The 22,657-nt window shown below is 35.0% G+C and overlaps 1 long non-coding RNA gene across 1 annotated transcript; it reads right to left on the bottom strand.

Moving 5' to 3' along the window:
* Positions 1-716: 716 nt before the first annotated feature.
* LOC115295268 lies at positions 717-4,241 on the bottom strand. Its single transcript, XR_003910375.1, has 3 exons — positions 4,121-4,241; positions 3,416-3,438; positions 717-1,255 (listed from the first exon to the last, which is right to left on the bottom strand). It is a non-coding gene; the product is annotated as an uncharacterized LOC115295268 (long non-coding RNA).
* Between the last annotated feature and the right edge of the window lie 18,416 nt (positions 4,242-22,657).

Genomic DNA, 22,657 nt, shown 5'->3' on the forward strand with positions numbered 1-22,657 from the left:
CTACTGAGACTCTTTTGAGTCCCCTCCCTTGTTATGCTCATTAAAATTCTTGCTATTCTTTTAGGATTAAATTCAGCACAAAAGTCCCTAACTATCCATCTAATCGATCTGCTCTAATTTTTCCCATCACATAAATTCCATGTTATAGCTATGAAAGTTTCCCACTCATTTCTTTCCCTAATGGCCTGATGCAGCTTATCATGTCACTGCCTCAGTGGGGCTGCCACTGACCATTCACATGGTAGTCTCTGGTCACTTTCTATCATGCTCTCTCATTTTAATTATAGGCACAACACTCATAACTAATTTTTCTTTTGTTTGTTCAGTGTCTGCCCCATATTGGAATGAAAGCTCTAAACTTTCTATGGCTTGTTTACCACTTTGTTTCCAGAGTATAAATCACTGATTAAACCATAAATGTCAGTAAGTATTTTTTGCGTGAATTTTACTCTTCTCCTGGAGATGGTCTTTCTTCTTTTCCTTCTGGGGACATCTTCCTAATCCTTTAAGACATATTCTGAATATTACTTTTTTCTTGATAACCTTGCCAGGCAATGTTAATTGGCCTTTTTCTTCTGCTTTCTTAGCCCTTGGCACATTCCTTTATTATAATTCTTATTCATTTCTATTTCTATTGTATTGTGTGACTATTTTCCCTAGTAAACTCTGAACTTTTCAAGAATCCAAGCTATGAGTTGTCCATTGTTGGTGTATGTATGTGTTTATTTTTGTGAGTTTTCTGATGGTGTGTTCTATCTCTCATCTCCCATTGGTCTAATTTCCCACTTTCAGAGAGTTAACTCCCCCAGTTATCCAGATGACATCAGTCTTGAAGCTTTGGCAGCCTTTGGAGAGACCAGACTCCATGCCTGAAAATATGGTGCATCATTCCTGCTTGGAAGTGGTAGGAGGAGTCATTAAATTCCAAGTGTGGGCTGAATGTCTTCAGAAGAAACTCATTGCTCGTATGAAGTTATTAGGGCTCCAAAGGTGAATGAAGTATAACAAGTAACCCAGAGTGAAAGGGGTAGGAGAGAGCAACAGAATCTGAGGAGATATGTGTGGCCTATATAATCCACCCCTTGACTTATTCAGATCCATTCATTTTTCTCCATTATCTGTCTTACACAGTACAATATGGAGCCTTCATTGTTTATGAGAACAAGATGTCTTCATTTCTTCCTCCAAAGGAGAGTTACAACTCCAGTCAGCCCCAGAATCCCCTTGAGCTAGTGGACAGTCATGATTTTATAGACTAAAGATAGAAACACAAATAAATAAGTATCAGAAGCCAGTCTTTAGGCTATGACTATTTCATCTCACTTCTTGGACACCCAATTTTATATTTTTCTCATCATAGTCAGGCATCTTTCTGTCCTGGATTACTTCCTAGTGAGTGATCCAGAATTTGATCCCTGATGGTATGAACTTCTGCTTGTTTGTTTTTTTAGGGTATGGTTGCCGCAATTATCTATTGACAGTTATCACTGGACAAGGAAAGACTCAGCAAAGCCTCTGGGTTCCAGACACATGTATCCTGTTTCTTTTGTATAGTAGTAACCCTAGGCCTTTGTTAGAATTAGGATTAAATTACTTCAGCCAAGTATAGCAAGTAGCTACTATTTTGGTCTATTAATCCACTAATGTGAGAAACCAGTAAGAAGATTATAGTTATAGTCTCAAGATCTGTGAAGCCCTTACTGTGCCCCACAGGGAAGGTTCCATACCCCCAGGAACATCAATTCTAATCTGATTGAGTCTATGTTAAGGAGATTGACATGATACACAATTTTTTTTAAGTGGGTCTCTAGCTATGATAGAGAGAGGGACCACTGTTAGATAATCAATGTTACTTCTCACAGAAGTAAAGCCTGGTTATGGAAGTTAAAAAATTAACAATGGCAAATTCCCTCATTCATTCACTCATTTAACCTAATGCTTATTTAATACATACCATGGGCACCCAGTAATCTGGAGAATAGGAGAAGTTTAATCACAAATCTAGTTCATGTCTTTATGGAGCTCACAGTTGAGAAGGAGGCACAGTCAAAAACTATGCAACCTAACAACAAATAAATATATTCAGATTTGATACATGCTAAGAAAGAAGCAGAGAGCAGAGATAGTTGATAAGGCTGAGGTAAACCTATGTTTTTTTTTGGGTCAGAGAAGGCCATGCTAAGTACTGGGCACTGACAATGACTTAATTCCCTAAAGTCAAGAGGTCCAAAGTCTCTGAGTTAGGAAAAAGTTGGTCTTTTAGAGGTGCTAAAAAAAAGTATGGTGACACTGAAACATTGTGATCAAGGGAGGCATGAAATAGAATTGGAGAGAGAGGTAAGAACCAGTCAAAGGCCTGGTGTCGAAAAAAGGTTCTTGAGAAAACAAGCAGTAATGAGATCCAGGGATTAACAGAAAGGAAAGTTTGGTATTTGGCAAATGGCAAACACTCAGTATTCTTGTTTAAAGATTATAGAAAGAAATGAAGAAAATGGTTTTCATAAAGATAGTTTTGTGTTGATCATGTGTTGAAGACGAGTAGGCACTTCCTCTATTGTCACTTAATTTTCCAGTGCTATATGTCACCAAGAGTGAAAAAGTAAGAGGGAGTTTTTGAAAGGTTTTGGGAAAATGTTGTACAATGATCCTATTGGACATTAGAAAGGTAGGTGTGGTTCACAAAAATATAATAGGATTGCTGAGGCCATGTTGAATATCTATTTGGAATTTCTGACCTTTAAGTTTCAAGCAAAACCAATCAACTTTACTAGCTTGTTTGTGCTAAATTATTCAGATCCATGGGTCCATGCACAAATAATTGGTTGAGTTTGTCCAGGGTAAGCAAAATCAAAGACGGTAATTTCAGGAGAGGTAAGGCTGTATGTAAAATTGTGAATATAAATGATGAGTTGTGGAATCTAAACTGGACAGAGAGGAGTGAAGCCAAGACTTGATGTCAGTGAGAAATTAAGCAGATTCATGTCTCAGGGATTTTGAAAAGGTGAAGATTTGTACTAGTGAGTTAAAAATACTACCAGTACTTAACAGAGAGAGAGAGTAGGTATACGTCAGGGTTTCAGTGGAGGTCTCAATTTCAGGTAATGACAAAGTTGATTGTTTTCAAAGGAAATGTGTGCCTGTGGTGACATAAAGAGAATCTCAGGGGAGATGATGTCAAGGAACTGAGAGACCTAGGTAGTAAATGTTTGATCTATGTGATTATTGAAGTCATTGAAAAAAAAATGGGAGGAATTGGATAGAAAACTGGAGAGAAACAAGGAGGAACTAAGTGAACAGATGATAGTGATGAGGGGCCTCTCTGAAGGAGGAGGAAGAGATTGACATAGTTGGATGGCATGAGCATCACATGCTAGAATTTTCTTCATTATGGAAGTTAACTGTAAAGAAAACCCACCTTATCTTTTGGTCCTAAGGTACCTGGAATCCGAGAGAAAATCCAAGTTACTTTAGAAAAGTACAGATGAAATATCTCCTCAGGGGACAGTTTTTTAGTTGCAATATTTTTCCTGATGAAAAATACCTGACATTTCTAAGGTGATTTTGAAGCAATGAAGTCATTACTTTCTATCTGTTATTAAATCGATTAGACTTAGATTAGACTTAATTCACTCACTTTATTAATACTTTTTCAAATGTCATTTTGATGGAAAATTAATGTCTGTTTGTGCCAGTTTTACTAACAAATTATCTATAAATCATATTTTAGTGTCATAGATAAAACACTCCAAAATACATAGAATACTTTGTTTCATTTTTATGCTACAAACATAAATGTTTTTCTACCTCTGTGACATTTTATAAATCAAAGAAATACTTGATTGAAGTCAAAGGACTTAGATCTAATCTTCACTCTACTGATTACTGTTTAACCTTGGGTGGGTAACCTCCAAGCCACAATTTCTACCCCTGTAAAATAGAGTAATACTTGTTCTATCTAACCTATGGGCTATATGGGAATATAGAGATCTGGGTGAAGTCTCTTTTCAGTAACTTGACCATGAAATATATTATTTTGTAAATTTTGTAAACAGTTACTCTGTTTTTTCATGGTGTCCAAAATACAAACAATAACATAGGACATACGCTTCAATAGACTCACATGCTGTGGTGAGCAACACATATTGAGGATAATGTCTGGGAACTCGATAGTCCATGGAATGGTGCTTTATCTGCATTCCTATGTAAAAAGGCCAATGACTATATCATTAGCTTAGTAATGAAGCCATATTGCTGCCCTTCGTAGAATTTCTTTATGGGATTTTAACATCTCCTATTCAGGAGACACAGTTTCCTCAGGGAACGATGCTGACATCACAGTGGGGTTTATTTATTTCAGTGATGCTGGTGTGTTTGGATTGTTGCCATGTTTGGATCTTATCTTGTTATTTCACATGCTTATATTGTGCTAGCTGTGCATAGGAAAATGACCATGTGTCCTAATAGGATAGCTGTATGTGGCTATTACTTCAAAGTAATGAAACAAAATGTTGAATACCACGGCACAGCTATTACTGCCTTGGCACTGACCTGGCCTTGACATTCTGTGAATGCTTTGTCAACCACTGAAGGATGGCAGGCTAACTCTCACTAATTTGCACTTTTTACTCTTAATGTTGTAAGAGTTAACAAAGATACCCATGACTGTCCATGGCAACTGTCATTCCAACAGAGTCTACATCTCATCCAAAGACAATTATTTTTTGGCACTAAAAATCTGACCAAAACGATGTAAAATATTAGTGAAATGGCCCCTGACCATTTTGGGATTAGAACCACACAGGTAATTTATATCTTTAGCTATTCTCCCCTTTTACTCCTTCCTTGAATCGTCCAGATGGAACAGTGGCTTACATTCATCCTAAATGGGACCTTTTATATCTCGTCCATTAAATGCCCTGGTTGAAACACCCCTATTGTCAACAGCTGTTCCAGCTCCAAGCAGGTGCTCCTGACTTCTGGTTTATTCTTCGGCTGCAACCTCCTTGATCTGTAGGGGGAAAGATACTATTTCTATTCCCTATAATTTAGAAACTTCAGGGTCCAGACTCTCCTTTTTAATCTTTTAGTTTTCTTGGGTTTTCTTTTCTTCTTTCTCCTTCTATTCTGCCCTCTACCGTGGTGTGTCCTAAGGTTCTCAGATCTTCCCACATCAACTCTGGTCTTATGGAAACTGCCTGCTGCCTATAAGTGAGTAGAAGCAGAATTTGGATGTTTGCCTAGAATCTTCAATTAACCCGGTTTTCCTGCACACTCCTTAGTAGTGGATAAAGTTTTATATTCATGCTCATGCTGTATCATAATTCAACTAGGAGACATAAGAATTGCTAACTCTGCATTTGTTTGTTAAGAAAATGTATTGAATTTATTGAATTTTTATTGAGGTATAACTGGCATATAAAATTATGTTAGTTTTAGGTGTACAACCTGGTTATTCAATATTTGTATAAACTGAGAACTTATCACCATAATTAGTCCAGTTAGCATCTGTTACCATACATAGTTACAGATTTTCTTCATATCTTTTTGTGGTGATGAGAACTTTTAAGATTTGCTCTCTTAGCAACTTTCAAATATGCAATACAATGTTATTGACTGCAGTGACCAGGCTGTATATTACATCTCTATGACTTATTTAAGTAGATGTTTGTACCTTTTGACCCACTTTACCCATTTTGCCCATTCTCCACCCCTCTTTATGGCTCCCACTAATTTGCTCTGTGTATCCATGAACTTGGTTTCTTTTTTCCTTCATTTTGTTTTTTTCAGATACCACATATAAGTGAGATCATGTAGTATAGATGTCCTCTGTCTGATCTTTCATTTAACATAATGCCCTCCAGGTCTGTCTCTGTTGTTGCAAATGGCAAAATTGTATTATTTTTCTATGGATGAACAGTATTCCTTGGTATATGTATACCATACCTTCTTTTTTTATTAATAGTTTTTTGGCAAGTTGATTTCCATATATCACCTAGTGCTCATCCCCACAAGTATCTCACACCTTCTTCATCCACTCACCCACTGATGGACACTTAGGTTGTCCCCATACCTTTGTCTATTGTAAATAATGCTGCAATGACTATGGGGGGTGGGATGCATGTATCTTTTCAAAGTAGTGTTTTATTATCTTGAGATAAAATACCCAGAGTGGAGTTGCTGAGTCATAGAGTAGTTCTATTTTTATTTTTCTTTGAGGAATCTCCTTCCTGTTTTCTATAGTGACCGTACTTATTTATATCTCCACCAACAATGCACTATAGTTCCCTCTTTACGACATTCTCACCAACACCTATTATTTCTTGTCTTTTTGATAACAACCATTTTAACAGGTGTGAGGTGGTATTGTGGTTTTTATTTGCATTTCCCTGATGATGGTTGATGTTGAACACCCATTCGTGTGACTATTGGCCATCCGTAGGTTTTCTTTGGAGAAAAAAATATGTATTCAGAATCTCTGCCAATTTTTATGTGGGTTGTTTGTTGTTTGGCTGCTGAGTCATAGGAGTTATTTATATATTTTGGATATTAGACAATTATCAGGTATTGGCAAACATTTTCTCCCATTCAGTAGGTTGCTTTTCTATTCTGCTGATAGTTTCTTTTGTGTTGCAGAAGCTTTTTAGTTTGACATAATTCTACTTGTTTGTTTTTGCTTTTGTTGCCTCTGCTTTTGAAGTCAGAGCCAAAAAAAATCATTGCCAAGACCAATGTCAAGGAGCTTAACACCTATTTTTTCTTCTAGGACTCCTACTGTCAGGTCTTACATTCGAGTACTTAATTCCTTTCAATTTAATTATTGTGTATGGTATAAGGTAGTAGACTAGTTTTATTCTTTGAATGTGGCCTGTTTTCAATTTTCTCAGCACCATTTATTGAAGAAATTATTTCTCACCATTGTATATTTTTTCCTTTTTTGTTATAAATTAATTGACCACATATATGTGGGTTTATTTCTGGGTTCTCTGTTTTGTTCTATTGATCTACATGTCTTTTTTATGCTGATACCATACTGTTTTGATTACTATAATTTCATAATATAGTTTGAAATCAGTGATGCCTGCAGCTTTGTTCTTTCTCAAGACTGCTGTGGCTATTCAGAGTCTTTTGTGATTATAAAAATTTTAGGATTGTTTGTTTGACTTCTGTGAAAAACTCCACTGGAATTTTGATAGATGTTGTACTTAATCTGTAGATTGCTTTGGGTAATATGGGCATTTTAATGATGTTAATTCTTTCAGTCCATGAACACAAAGAGTCTTTCTATTTATTTATATCAACTATTTATTTATATCAACTTTAATTTCTTTCATCAATGTCTATAGTTTTCTGTGTCCACATCTTTCACCTCCTTACTTAAATTTATTTCTTGGTATTTCATTCTTTTTGAAACAGTTAAACCTGAGATTATTTTCATAATTTCTCTTTCTGGTAGTTTGTTGTTAGTGACTAGAAAGCAACATATTTTTGTGTATTGATTTTGTACACTTCAGCTTTACTGAATTTTATTTATTCATTCTAAGAGATTTTTGGTGGAGTCTCCTAGGGTTTCTGTATACAAAATCATATCTATAGGATGGTCTACAAATAGCAATAGTTTTACTTTTACCTTTCCAATTTGGATGACTTTTGTATATTTTTTCTTGCCTAATTGATTGGCTAGAACTTCCAATGCTACGCTGAATAGAAGTGGTGAGAGTGGGCATTTTTGTCTTGCCTGTGATCTTGGACTTTTTTCAGCTTTTCACAGTTGGGTATGATGTTAATCTGACATATGTGGCTTTTATTGTGTTGAGGTATGTTCCCTCTATGCTCACTTTATTAAGAACTTTTATCACAAGTAAATGCTGGAGTCTGTTTAATGTTCTTAAGTCATCCATTGAGACGGTCATATGATTTTTATTCTTTATTTTGTTAATGTGGTGTATTACATTGATTTGCAGATGTTGAAACTTCTTTGCATTCTTGGAATAATTTCCACTTGATCAGGTGTATTTTTTTAATGTATTGCTGAATATAGTTTGCTAATATTTCACTGATATAAGCATTTTTGCATTTATGTTCATCAGAGATGTGGGCCTATAATTTCCCTTTCTTGTGGTGTCCTTGTCTGGTTTTGGTTTCAGGCTTTGTAAAATGAGTTTTTAAGTATTTCCTTCCCTTCAACTTTTGGGGAGAGTTTGACAAGGATTGGTATTAGTTCTTGGGAAAGGAAGTGTAATTAAAGTAGAATGTTATTTTAAAGTATTCCTGTGTTTTCTCTTTACTTTGTGTTGGGATGTGGGGTAAAGAAGAAGCCTAGTTTCATATTCAAAATGTTTTTATTCCAGTTTTCTGTTTTCTTCTTGTATTAGCTATGTACAAATACTGCTTAAGGTTTATTTGTTTTGTTTTATATTTTAAAAAATAGTAAGAGGGGAGTCTATGCTGGCCAAAGATTGGGTTTTGAGTGACTTACTCCATTCTTACTTTAAGAAATTCTGTCCATTTGGTTCATTGATTTCAGTGTCTTTTATAAATGGTGGTTTTGTTCTGTTTTGTTTTGTTTTATTTTATTTTAAGGAAAGGTTTGGTGTATCTTCTGGTTTTGTAATTCTCTTTTATTTTTTTAGAACACTTAATTTTAACCACTCATTAACCTCCTTTTTGTTTACCCAAACTCCAAAGTATCCTTCCTTTTTCTATTACCTCCTTGTGTCTCAGAAGTTGTTTCTTGCTCAAAATGTTAACCTCTGGTCCCCTAATTTTTAAGCCCCTTCCTTTTGATTTCTTTGTAGTTAATGCTATGTCTACCAGAAATGGCTTCTATTTTTTTGTTGAGAGTCTCTCTTTTGAGGATTATTTAAACTTCAGAGAGTACACTATATTCATCTATTTTCTGCACAATTAAGCTGATTCTCTTCTCTTACTTTGGTGCCAAATTTGACATTGCTTATCTTAGGTATTTATTTCCTTAAATACAGAGAATTAAAAATTTGTAATTTCAGTTATTCAGTAGAGTGGCTTATAAAAGGTTTCATTTGATCTCTTTAATGATCTGTATCATTTTGGAAGATACATGGAGAAATTGGATTCAGATTACTCCTATTATTTTATAAGAACTCTTTATTGAGACTCCTGGGTGGCTCAGTCAGTTAAACTTCTGACTCTTGATTTTGGCTCAGGTCATGATCTCATTGTCATGAGATCAAGCCCTGCATGGGCTCTGTGTTGGGCATGGAGTCTGTTTAAGATTCTCTCTCTCTCTCTCTCTCTCTCTCTCTCTCTCTCTCTCTCTCACTCTTGCTCTGGCTTTTTCTCTTTCCTGCTTCTTCCCTCCTTGTACATGTGCATGTGCTCTCTCTCAAAAAAAGAAAACCTCAAAAAACTCTCATGTAATTTAAAATTTCATGTCTGATGAATATGCTTTCTATATACTCTGAGAATCTATTTTTATCCTTGGTTTTGGATAAAATTTAATCTTCTTGAATATCTGACTATTTCTGATTTTATATGTAACTGAAAAATATGGATGATATATTTCTTCAGAGAGAGTTGCTTTTGTTTTTGTTTAATAGCTAGGATAAGGATAACAGTAATTCTTGACCAGAAATGAGCTTTAGACCCTGTGAGAAACTATTGTATGTTCTTTTTATTCATACTCACAGTGCTTTGTGGCTCCAACCAAAAGTCTTTGTGTTTACCAGGGTCTGTCTTCCTTGTCTATCCCCAAATCTCTCCCTGCCCCTTTTTTTAACTCCTTGCTCTAGGTATCTGCAAAGAAACAAACGAATGAATGAACAAATAAACAAAACCCCATGTTCAGTTTCTTAGCTTTCTGTTCCTCACTTTTGAAATCTGTAATTACCTTGAGTGGAAAATGCCTCCAACTTCTCTAGAGGTTGAACTCTTTGTCCTTGATTTTGTACAAATCATTTCTTCCCTGAAAACTATGCAATGAATTTATTTATTTATTTTTTAAATGTTTTATTAATTTTTGATACAGGAGAGACAGAGCATGAGAGGGAGAGGGTCAGGGAGAGAAGGAGACACAGAACTGGAAGCAGGCTCCAGGCTCTGAGCTAGCTGTCAGCACAGAGCCTGACGCGGGGCTCGAACCCATGAATGTGGGATCTGACCTGAGCCAAAGTCGGAGGCTTAACCAACTGAGCCACCCAGGCGCCCCTATGCAATGAATTTAAACAGATTTTTTAAAAATGTGTTTTTCTATTGTGTGTACTATGATATATTTCTATTATATGTATACATGTATTGGAAGGTTGGTCTGAAAACCATAGTCCATCTTTTTCAGAACATCTTAAAATGCTTTGTCTCATTTCTGTTTGTTGTCAAGGGTTATTGATTAGTATTTCAGCTTTGTTCTGATTTGCTTAATATCACAAATTAGATATTATTATTACCGATTTATACAACCAATACTTGTATAGATTACCTGACATATTTTCCATTTCCTTTCCTTGGATCACCTACTTGTTTCTCAGAGTTATTTCTAGGATCATTTTTCATCTCCCAGAATAATAAGGGCTGTACTTTCTTTTGCTGAGTTTCTGCTGTTTCTAAGCTCTTTTAAGTTTTTTTCTTTTTTTGTCTGAACATGTCTTTTTTTCACCTTCATTCTTGAATGATAATTTTCAGTGGTGCTCTGTGTTTTTACTACTATGTGTCTCTGTGTGGATTTCTTTTATTTGTCCCATTTGGAATTGATCATGACTCCTGAATGAATGGTCTCATGTCTTTCATCCATTTAAGGAAATTCTTAAAATTTGCCTGTTTGAATATGACTTTTCCTGCATTTTCTCTAGTCTCTCATTATGGAAATCTAATTAGATATATGTTAAGTGATCTTACTCTATTCTGTTTCTCATCTCTTTCATATTTTTCTTCTTTTTGTTTCTAAATTCTGGTTAATTTATTCTGGATTGTCTCCCAGTTCTGGAACTCTATCTTCAGCTGTGCCTAATCAAGTAGGCAGAATAATTTTACTAGAGAGTGACCTTTGTAGATAGAATGCTGAGGTTTTATACTGAGTTGTGCTAACTAGTAGTTACATAATTTAAGCAAATGTCTTAATCTCTTGTCCTTATTTTCTTTATTTATAAAATAACAATACTCATAATACATACTTCATGGATTGTTATAAGGATTAAATCAGTCAATCACTGTAAAGTGATCAGAAGAGTGCCTGGCACATAATAATTTTCATTAAGTGTTAGCTATTGTTATTGTCTATTAATCTACTATTTAATCTATTCATTTATTTTTAAATTTCAAGGATTATATATTATTTCTAAAATTTCTGATTTTTTTCCAAATTCTTTATCCTTTATTAGAGTTGCTTTTTTTCCTCATGACTTTGTTTACCATGTTTATTTCTTTAGGCACATTTATTTTACTAAGGTCTAGAAATTCTAATTGAATTAAGTCTTATGAAACTATGAGCAGTGCTAAAAAATTCTACAATGAAATGTGTGGGTTTGTGTTATTGTAAAATTAGTAAAATTATTGTGCTGGGCCACTGTGATTAGCCTACTATGTTCTGAGATTCTGGGATTCAATCATCAATATTTTCGAGTCTGAATTATGGAAACATTTTTTAAGGAGTTTGTATTGAAGTCTTTGTGGATCTGATTTTGATGTTTGTTTTCTATAAACTTTCTTAAAAAATAATTTTGTTTCCTTGTGCATTTTTCTTTTTTTTCTTGAAAAGTTATTTTCTTCTAGGTCTTTTTTTCTCTGAGATCCAGGCGCAAGGATGTATTCTCTGAGAGAGATTTTGGATTTACCTATATCAGATATGTAAAGGTGCTATCTTACGACAATTCAAAATTAAGTCTTGTCTTGAGCATCTTAAGGATCCCTAGAACAGATGAGGATCAGTACATAACTGAATTTTTGGAAAGATATTTTATTTCTCTGTAGTAGGCTGAAAATGGCCCCTAAAAGATATTCACATTTTAATCCCTGGAACTTGTGAATGTTACCATATGAGAGAAAAGGGTTTTTATAGATGCAATTAAATTATGCCCTTTGCGATGGGCAGATTATCATGAATTATGTGGACTGGCCCTGAATGCAATCACATGTATCCTTATCAGACAGAGAGGGGGATTTCAGTGTAGGCAGTAGAGAAGGCCCGATGATGCCAGAGGCCGAGGTGGGCGTGATGCAGCCACAAGCTGAGGAACCTGCATCCCCCAAAGCTGGAAGCACAGAATGGATCCTCCCCTAGAGCCTCATGAGGAGGCACGGTCTCGCTGATACCTTGATTTTGGCCTCCAGAAATAAGAGACAACTTATTTCAGACTTAAGGCCTCCAGAATGATGAATGAATAAATTTCTGTGTTTTTCAGGTTCCTAGTTTGTGATAATTTTTACAGCTGCCAAAGGAAACTAAGATACCCTTTATTCAAAACCACAGCTGAAACAAATTTCTCTCCCATGTTTCTTTGTGAAATAGTAGCAACATTTCTTTGTGAAATGTAATCAACATTTGTTGATTTAATTCACGTTGATCACTCAATTTGTAAAACATAGTCCATAGAAGTAAGAGAAGGTCACGTAGCTCCTACATCTTCATTTAGAGTTTCTTTCCTTACTGTATTCCAGCAACTTGGCTGACTTACTGTCACAATTGGTCCTTAGTTGCCCAGAGGAATTACAGATTTCCAAAAGTGTCTCCAAAATGTCATATGTGATGGGATCATCCTAATGTTGATCTTTAAGCAGATCATGATATCCTATTGCCATACATCACTGGGCTTTGAAAGCTAGCTGAACAGTTGTGTTATTTATATTCCTAGACTTTGCTTATACTCAATACAAGTTTAGCTCCAAGCAACATCCAATTATTTGACTGGAGAAAAGTTTCAACAACTATGCCAGTAGTGGGCTCTGCTGCCTTTGATTTGAAAAGAATCTTCGCAGAGCCACTGCAACAGAAAGGTTTATATCAACTTTATACAGTAGTCTTCTAAAGGCCTTTGATCTCTTTAAAGGTATTCATGATCTAAATAACCACCACATTCTTATAGAAATAAGTGAAATCTGGATTTAAAATAATTGACCCCTAAGGGAAAACTTATTAAATGTAGTAATATTTATTCACCATGTAAATGTTTTTTAGATCAAACGTTAAAGATGAAGAAATTCTTTTCCCCTCCCATTTTTAAAAATTAACTGTACAAATATGAGTAAGGATATCTATTTGTTATTAAATAGGAAGGCACCTTAAAAACAAAGATAAGTGAAGCCACTCTGTCAAAGTTAGCCACATTCAAAATATATCCCCCAACTTAATTCAAAACAGAAAAAAAAAAAACCCAGATGGTGCATACAAAGCAGTGACATATGATGATAAATTCAACTAACAAGCATTTGCATCTTTTAACATAACATGATTTTTCACTTAGGTGTAGATAGATGCTAAATTCTTTGAAAATCAGTAATTCCCACTTTGAGCTTAGGGATTCCTATGGGAATTTATTTTATTGGGACTTTTTCACTACTTAAAACATTTTTTATTTTCTCACAATTGCATTTACTTTCATCAGTTGAAGTTCAAATCTTATTATACCTTAAGTTTGAGAAGGAAACTGATCTTGAATATAAGGAATTTCACTCCTGGGATCTCATTTCAGTTACTAAAAGCCATATGGCTAAAGAATTGCTATGTTCCACAGTTTAGAAGTGCAGTAGAATGTGCTGTGGAGTGACACCTAAGGGAAGGATAGAGTTGTTTGTTTGTTTTTTATTTTGTGGGGTTTTTTTGAGGAGTAGAAATTAAAAGAACAAATACATAGCAATAAAATTGAGAGAAGAGGCTTGTGTAAAAATATGGAGGAAAATCACTTCTGTGGCTCTTGAAAGAAATAGTAGTACGCGTTTACATTTAACATCATGACTTTTGAGTACCCGGCAGATTTTGCTTCACTTTAAACTGAAATAACTTTGTATCTCTCTTGTTGGCCCCAAATAAAATTGTTACCCTTTCTGATTTATACTGCATGTGTTCTACCATTGTGAATCATCAAGACAAAGATGGGTAAGATATTGTTTCATGGGTTTGGCATTCTTCCAAATTGTGACCATGAATTTCATACTTTATAAGTATAAATGCTTTGCATGACAGATCGCATTGATTCCATGTGTATTCTTTTACTAAGGTAAGTGTGGCATCACTATATGTCAATTCAAACCACTGGCACATGCAGTTTTTTCCAGAAACCTGATCCCTGAGAGTCTGTGTTTTAATGATTGCCGCTTTCTGAGTGACACCAAATAAAGGTGCAATTGAATTGACTTACAATGGAGGGTGTTATTTTAACTAACAATACTTAAAATGGAAGAAGAGTATAATTAGTCTTTTTAAAGCTAAACTTATTTGACCATGTTGGTTGTGGACTATTTTTCAAATAAAAGAAAATATTTTCTTTGTGTATTTCTAAGAATGAGACCACACGTTTTAATGTTTATAGGGATCATAGGAAAGAGAAAAGGATCCTTGCATAAAGGTTTAAAAAGTTAGGGGGAAATGTTTTTCATGTGTGTGAGGGGGAGATTTTTGAGAGAAAATAACTCAGTGGTACTCTCCAAGCATGTGCAGCTTCCTTATGAGTCACTGGCGGCTTTTTATCTCCAAAGAAGGATTACGTGAAATAAATAAGAAGAAAGTTATATGACACCTATAAACTTCTGAAAGTCAGGTTGGATGAGGCATAGACTAGATTTTCAAAAGCTGACTTGAAGATGTTGGTGGACAGCATGAGAGAGACCTGACTCCTTGACATCCATGTGTGTTTTGTTGTCTTAAGACTTCTTTACTATTGTCTGCAAAATGAAATGGTGTGGTCTTATTGCAAACGGCTGCCTGCCTGCCTTTGTCTGGAACCTTAAGTATCTTTGGAAATTAGACATTCAAAATAAAGATTTTATTTGCCGTAACATAAACCATATTTTGATCATCAGAATTTGTAGCAGTTGTTTCAGGATATCATGGGATTTTTCTTTGTTTCCATATTTTCCCCTTAAATTATACACATTTCCTGACCCTTTGCCAAGCCCGTGGTAGTGAAACATTATTTAGGAGATCAAACACAGATCATATAAAAGAAACATCTGTTGTACCTATTGTTTTTCAGAAGTTCAGGTTGCCCAAGAGGTCCACCAGGCAATATTTTCCAATCATTTTTATACAGCTGGGGGATCTTGGTGGCAGCGAAGGATAAAAGGCTGTTAATTTAATGTTTGAGATGTGTGTATCCTGAAGTTATGTGTACTGAAGATGTTGTGGAAGAAAAAAGAATTCCATGGTGACTGGTGACTGTTTTAGGGTTGTTTTGTTTTTCCTGCTCGGCAGCTTCTAAGGACAAACACGCATTGAGAGTGGACAAGAAAAAGCCAAAGAGCGGAAGGGATGCGAGGCAGCTGTTCCTTTAATGGTTTCTTGCTTTTCGAGTCCCATCCCCACCTTCACTTTCATCCCCAACAGTTTCCTAACCCAGTCCTCAAAGCACAGCTCATTTTCAGGGGAAGAAAAGCTTCCTTCCAGGCCACATTCTTCTCTACCCCCATTTCTTCTACCCGCTGCCTGGCAGTCAGCTGTGGAGCCTGCAATGCTCTTTTAAAACAGATCAAAAAGGGAGAGGTAATTTATATTTTAATGACAAGGCTTGGTTATGTGTTGGACACAGAGGGTTTATAGCCCTGGGAGGTAATTACTTGGGTTGAAAGGTGCTTCATCTGTTCAGATTGCAGCTTCCAACAGGGTGATGTTCTCAGTGAAACTGGTGATGGCAAAACCATCTGAGAAATCATGCAAGGAAATTTCATTAAAGGAACATTTCCCTTGTTCTCCAATTACTAAATTTAAAATTAATTACAAATTTTATTACTTTTATTAAAACAATCCAACTGAAACCCTTAATTTGCTGTATAAAATTTACTATGTGAGATACAACAAAGGATGGTCCAAAAAGCCCTGGAGTAGGGCTGCCCAGTAAACCGCAGCATCGAAACTCACTCGTCCTGTGACCCTGGGCCTGACCTTTCATTCCATTCTAGCTTGTGCCACGTATAATCCTGTGGAAGATAGGAGAAAATCAGATTTTTCCCCCCCACAACTGGCATGGTCTTTTACGTAAGAGTCCATTCTATCTGAAAGATGGGAGAATCAAAGATAAGAAGGAAAGTTATTTTCTTACCTATACTTCAGAAGATGCTTACTTCAGTCTCATTTCGAGCTTAAAGGAGAATTGAGCTAGTTAATTCTCTCACATACATTCATCATCATCATCATCATCATCATTTTCATCATCATCATGCTACTCATGCCAACCCCTTTCAAAATACTATACTTATCCCAAGGGCTAGTAAAATACTGTCCTGCCCAAAGCATCACGAATAGAGTCTGATAACTAGTGTTACATGGAATAACACTATGATGCTAATATTATAAGAAATATTTAATTTTTTAACTTCATTTCGAAGGAGAGAGACACAGAGCACGGGCAGGGGAGGGGCAGAGAGGGAGGGAGACACAGAATCCGATGCGGGCGCCAGGCTCCGAGCCGTCAGCACCGAGCAGAGCCTGCCGCGCGGCTGGAACTCATGCATCTTGAGACCGTGATCTGAGCCAAGGCCGACGCTCAACCAACTAAGTGACCCAGGCACCCCATAAGAGACATTTAATATGTAACTTTTAAAACTTTTATTTTAAAATAATTTTAGGCTTATGTTAAAATTACATTAGACAAAATTAACTCAGAAAGTTCCCATGTGTACTTCACCCAGCTTCCCAACATCTTGTATAACCTTCTCATAATTCTCAAAAATAAGAAATTAAGTTTGGTACAACACTCTTAACTAAACTGTCAATTTTATTTGGATTTCACCAGTTTACCACTTATAAAGCTTCTTCTATTTCGGGATCCAATCCAGGATACCATAATGAATTTAGTTTCATGTCTTCTTTGTCTTTCCCAACCTGTGAAAATTCCTTACTCTTTTCTATAGTTTATGATTGTGATGCTTTTGAATAGTGGTGGCTAGTTATTTTGCAGAATGTCTTATAGTTCACATTTGTCTCATCTGTCTTTCATAGTCAGATGAAGGGTATGCATTTTTGGCAAGAATGTTAGAGAAATGATGTGTCCTTGTAAATGTACCATATCAAAAAGTACATGATATTGATATGTCTTGTTTAAATTTGATCACTTAATTAAAGTAATGTCTGCTATTCCCACAATGCTATTATTTTCTCTTTTAGAATTAATAACTATCTTGGGGGAGAAACAGATAATTTGAGATGGAAAAATGTCCCCTTCTCTTCCAATGTTTGCCTGCTACTTTTAGCATCCATTTCTATATCTTATTTGCAATAATTATTACTATAATTTTCTAATGGTTATTTTCCATTAGAAAGTACTTTGTATGGAAGAGCTTCAACTTCTTCATCATTTATTCAGCATGAGATGCTTGGTATTTATCTTATTCTATAGGTTATAAACGAATGCTATCTTTATTAATTTTCTTTCTCTAAAATTTCCAGCTTGGCCAATAGGAACTCTTTTGCGTTGGCTTTTATGATCTTTCAGTTTGAGTACTTCAGTATTTTATGTCACCACAAGATACTCCGGGCTTTTTTTTTTTTTTCCCCCATTTGTTTTCCCCAGCCCTGGAATCAACCATTTTGCCAAAGAGTTCTGATTCCATTAATTAGAAAATGCTATCTAAACATCAAGGTCTGGGTGCTAAGTGTGTTCATGGCTACTAAAATGTTATTTAGTAACATCCATCCAAGTCCTTTCAGTGGATAGAACTCGGAAATGCATGTACATATAGTAAGTACTCAGCCAAACAGACACACATATCTTAAGTCACCTTTATCTATCATCATGTGTGGCATAAAACCATGAATTCATCCTGAGACGTCTCCTTGTAATGCATCACCACATCCTCTATGCCAAGTCTTCTCATATTTTTAAATCGCAACTTTTCTGACAGTAAGAAACTTGACTCTCATTACCTACAATATACTTACTGATTTCTTCAAACCTAATATACACAAAAGTTAGTTTCAGAATTGCTTACCCATACCCCTGCAAAGAACCAACCTGCTAAATATAGTAAAAGTACTTTCTTATACTTCTTTTTGCCTTTGACTTACAATATCCAAAATATTGATTCCCAAAGTAACTTGGGTTAGTTCTTTTCTTTAAAAAAAATGTTTGAGGCGCCTGGGTGGCTCAGTTAGTTAGGCGTCAGACTTCAGCTCAGGTCATGATCTTGGGATTTGATGACATCTCAAAGCCTGGCGCCTGCTTCAGATTCTGTCTCCCTCTTCTTCTGCCCCTTCCCTGATCACTCTGTCTCTCTCTGTTTCTCAAAAACAAATAAATGTTAAAAAATAAAAATAAAAAGAAAATGTTCATTTTGAGAGAGAGAGAGAGTGTGTGCATGTGCCCAAGCAGAGGAAGGCCAGAGAGAGAGAGAGAGAAGAGAGAATCCCAAGCAGGTTCCGCACTGTCAGCGTGGATTCAGTCCCAGAAACTCTGAGATCAGGACCTGAGCCAAAATCAAGAGTTAAATGCTTAACTCAAGTCCCAGGCTAGTTCTTTCCTTACTTCCTCACCTCAGTGTGGGTATTTTGTTCATTTGTAATATAGTTAAGTTTATTTGTTGCAATTTGTATTCCATTTTGTTTCCTCCTTTCATTCTGGATGAACATCTTCTATCACAAGACTCTATAAACTATATAAAACTCTGAGATCACAAAGAGTTTCTCCTATATTTTCTACTAGATGTTTTATGGTTTTATATTTTACTTTTTTTTACATTTTTAAAATGTTTTTTTATTTATTTTTGAGAGACAGAGAGAGACAGCACGAGCAGGGGAGGATCAGAGAGAGAGGGAGATACAGAATCCAAAGCAGGCTCCAGGCTCTGAGCTAGCTGTCAGCACAGAGCCCGATGCAGGGCTCAAACCCAGGAACAGTGAGATAATGACCTGAGCTGAAGCCAGATGCTTAACCGACTGTGCTACCCAGGTGCCCCTATATTTTACATTTTGCTCTATGAACATTATGAGTTAATAAAATATGGGCCGAGATTCATTATTTATCCCAGAAACATGCATGTGCATTTTTTTCCATCACTCTTTTCAAAATTAGACTATGCTCCCTTCATTGTAATTCCTTTATACTTTTTTTTTTAATCACTTGATTATGATTCTGTGGGTACTTTTCTGGACTTTTCCCCATTCCTTTACTTATCATTTCACCACTACCACACTATCTTGATTACTGGAGCTTCATATTAAATGTTGAATTAGGTAGTGTTATCTTCCATTTTATTCTTAATTTTCAAAATTAATTGGACTCTTCTAGTTTCTTTGCTTTCCCATATGCAATTTAGATTCATGTTGTTAATTATCCATGAAGGAAAAGAAAAAGCCCTCCTGGGAATTTGATTTGTATTGTGTTGAATATATATGAATATATATATATATACACATATATATATATATCAATTCGGAAATAATTTATATCTTAATAGCATTCAGGCTTCTAATCCATGAACACTGTATATCTCTTTATTTATTAAATGTTCTTGATTTATTTCATCAGTGTTTTATAGTTTTCAGGATGCTTATAGTATGCATATTTTGTTAGATTTACACCTAAGTATATAATTTATCTCTGCTGTTATAAATTTTACTGTATTTTACATTTCAATTCCCCGTTATTCACTGATAATATGCAAAAACACAAGTGAGTTTTGTTTATTGACTTGATATCTTGTGAATTTTCAAACTGACTTATGAGATTTAGAAGCTTTTTAAAGATGCTTTAGAATTTTCAACACAGACACGTTGTTTGTGAATACAGATATATTTCCATCTTTCCAATCTATGTGCCTTTTATTCTTTTCCATGTCTTATTCAACTGTCTAGAACTTACAGTATTCTTGAATAGAAATTGTGAGAAAGGACATCTTCACCAGGTTCTCAGTCTTGTGGGAAAGCATTCAGTCTTTCACCATTAAGTATAAGGACAATGCTCAGTTTTGAGTAAAATCCCTCTGTCAGGTCAAGGAAGCTTTCCTTTACTCTTAGTTTCCTGAGAGTTTTAAATCATGAATAAATGTTGAACTTTGCTACAATCTCCCCCCCATACACACACATCTATTGATAGGATAAGCTAACTTTCTTCATTAGTCTGCTAATATAATGAATTATTTTAATTTAATTGATTTTCTAATACTGACCAGGCTTGCATTTCCTCAAATGAACCCCGCTTGGATGAAGTTTATTATTCTTTTTATATACTCCTGAATTCCTTTTGCTAATAGTCTGTTGAGAATTTTTGCAGCTAAGGTCCCATGGGACATTGGTCTTTAATTTTCTTTTCTAATATCATTCTTTGGTTTTGTTTTTAGAGTAATGCTGGCCTACTAAAAGGAGTAGGAAATATTTCCTCTTCTTCAGTTTTCTAGAAGCGTTTGTATAGACTTGGGAGTATTTCTTTCTCAAATATTTCTTAGAAATCACCTGTGATGGCATTTAGGACTGGACTTCTCTTAGGTGAAATATTTTAAATTGTTCATTTAAATTGTCTTATAGGTATAGGGATATTCTATTCCTTCTTTCTGGAGTGAGTGTTGGTAGTTTGTATCTTTCAAGGAGTTAGTTGGTTCACTGAAGTTGTAAAATCTATGGGCATAGATATCACTGTCATCTATATTTTTATAGAATCAGTTTTGTTTTCATTGCTTGTCTCTATTTTCATCTTAGGTTGATTATTTCTGTTCTTCTGCTTCTTTGGGCTGAGTTTTGGCTTCATTGTCTAGTTTTTTTAAACTAGAAGCTAAGGTTATTTATACTCAACTTCACTTACTTTTTCAAAACAAGTGTTTAACTCTATAAGTTTTCCTCTAACAATGGTTTTAGATATATCCTATAAATTTTGGCTGGCTGTATTTTCATTTTAATTCAGGTCAAAAACATTTTTTTAACTCCTCTCAGGCTTTCTCTTTGACATATGAGTTATTTCAATGTATATTGTTTAATTTCTAAATATTTGCAGATTTTCCAAATATATTTTTGTTTAAGTCCTACTTTAATGCCTTTATGAACTTGTATTTGTGTTATTTCTAGTCTTTTAAATTTGCTAAAATATTTTTATGGCTGAGAATGTAGTCTATGTTGATGAATTGCTCATGTGTACTTGAAAAAATGTGCAGTCTGCTATATTTTGTCTAATTCCAGGGAGAGAAAGAGAGAGAGAGAGAGAGAAAGAGGTTGAAATCTCCAACTATAATTAGTGATTTGTCTATTTCCCCCTTCAGTTCTATTAGATTTTGATTAATATATTTTGAAGCTCTGCTTTTAGATACATAATATGTGATAAGATTTTAATTAAATATAGACTGACAAACATGGATTTATCTCAAGATGATTATGTATAAGAAATTTTAAAAGTTCCATTTATAATTCTTTGAACATATGTTGAAAATTAGAGGCCTCTATCTTGTATTTCATATTAAATCAGAAAACCTCTCATGGACATAAGAGAAGTTAAATATACCTTGAAGGAAAGCTAATTTCTTTTTTTGCTGTTTCTTTAATACTATGTGGTATTGCCAAACACTGAAAGCATTTACTATTTAGTAGATGGTGTCATTTTTTTTTTAAGTAAAACTCAAGAACTTTGGTTATTTTGTGCTTGGTTCTTAAAATGACATATTTTGATTATTTTTAAAAATCTTTTTTAATATATAATTGCCTTTAGAGATTATACTTGAAGGGTATGAGAGATAGAATTCCAGGAGTCCTCAAGATTCACAACCTCTAGTATATATACTCTTTACAATCCCTTTTCATTTAGTGTGGGCAGGAGATGTGAGTATGATGGAATATTATTTCCATGATTACTTTACATTAAGTAAGGAACTTTTAGTTATAAAGATGTTAAGTGTTTTCTAATCAGTAGACATTAAGTTAATTAAAGGAAGATTACCCAGGTGAGCCTGACTTAATCAGGTGAACTCTTTAAAGGAGGTTCTAGAGGTCAGAGAAAGAAAATTTCAAAGAGATATGAAACAGCAGATATGCTCTTCTCTTGGCCTTGAATGAGTACTTTAAATATTTGAGTTACCGTAAATTCCTTGGTATAACACAGAAAGAGTCTAAATCTTAGGGAGGAGAAAAATACTAGACTGGATCCCTCCCCCCCACCAAAAAAACCCTAATTATGTTTCCTGAAAGGACTTGGAATATATTTACTTCACCAAGACAATAAAAAATTGTATAGGTTACAGAGCATTAGCATCTTGTAAAGTATTGTAGTGACTGTAATTGGGGCTGCCACTCAGTGCTGCTGCCATTGACAAGATTTCTCCTGTTTCACTGGTTATATCAAGCCCCTAAATTGCAGGACAAAGTAGTAGCATTTGCCCCAAAGTGACAAAGTCGATATGCTTTATGTGTAAAAATCACAATGGTCTAACATACAGAGATAATAGTGGTGATAATTAATCATGACAATCATAGAATTTCCCCATTATAACCCCAAAATTCTAGGACTAGAGATTCTAGGGCCATGATGATCACTGCCATTTTTCCAGTACAGAGGCCTGAATCAGT

This window comes from Suricata suricatta, chromosome 7 (assembly GCF_006229205.1).
Source record: "Suricata suricatta isolate VVHF042 chromosome 7, meerkat_22Aug2017_6uvM2_HiC, whole genome shotgun sequence".
NCBI classification, from domain to species: domain Eukaryota; kingdom Metazoa; phylum Chordata; class Mammalia; order Carnivora; family Herpestidae; genus Suricata; species Suricata suricatta.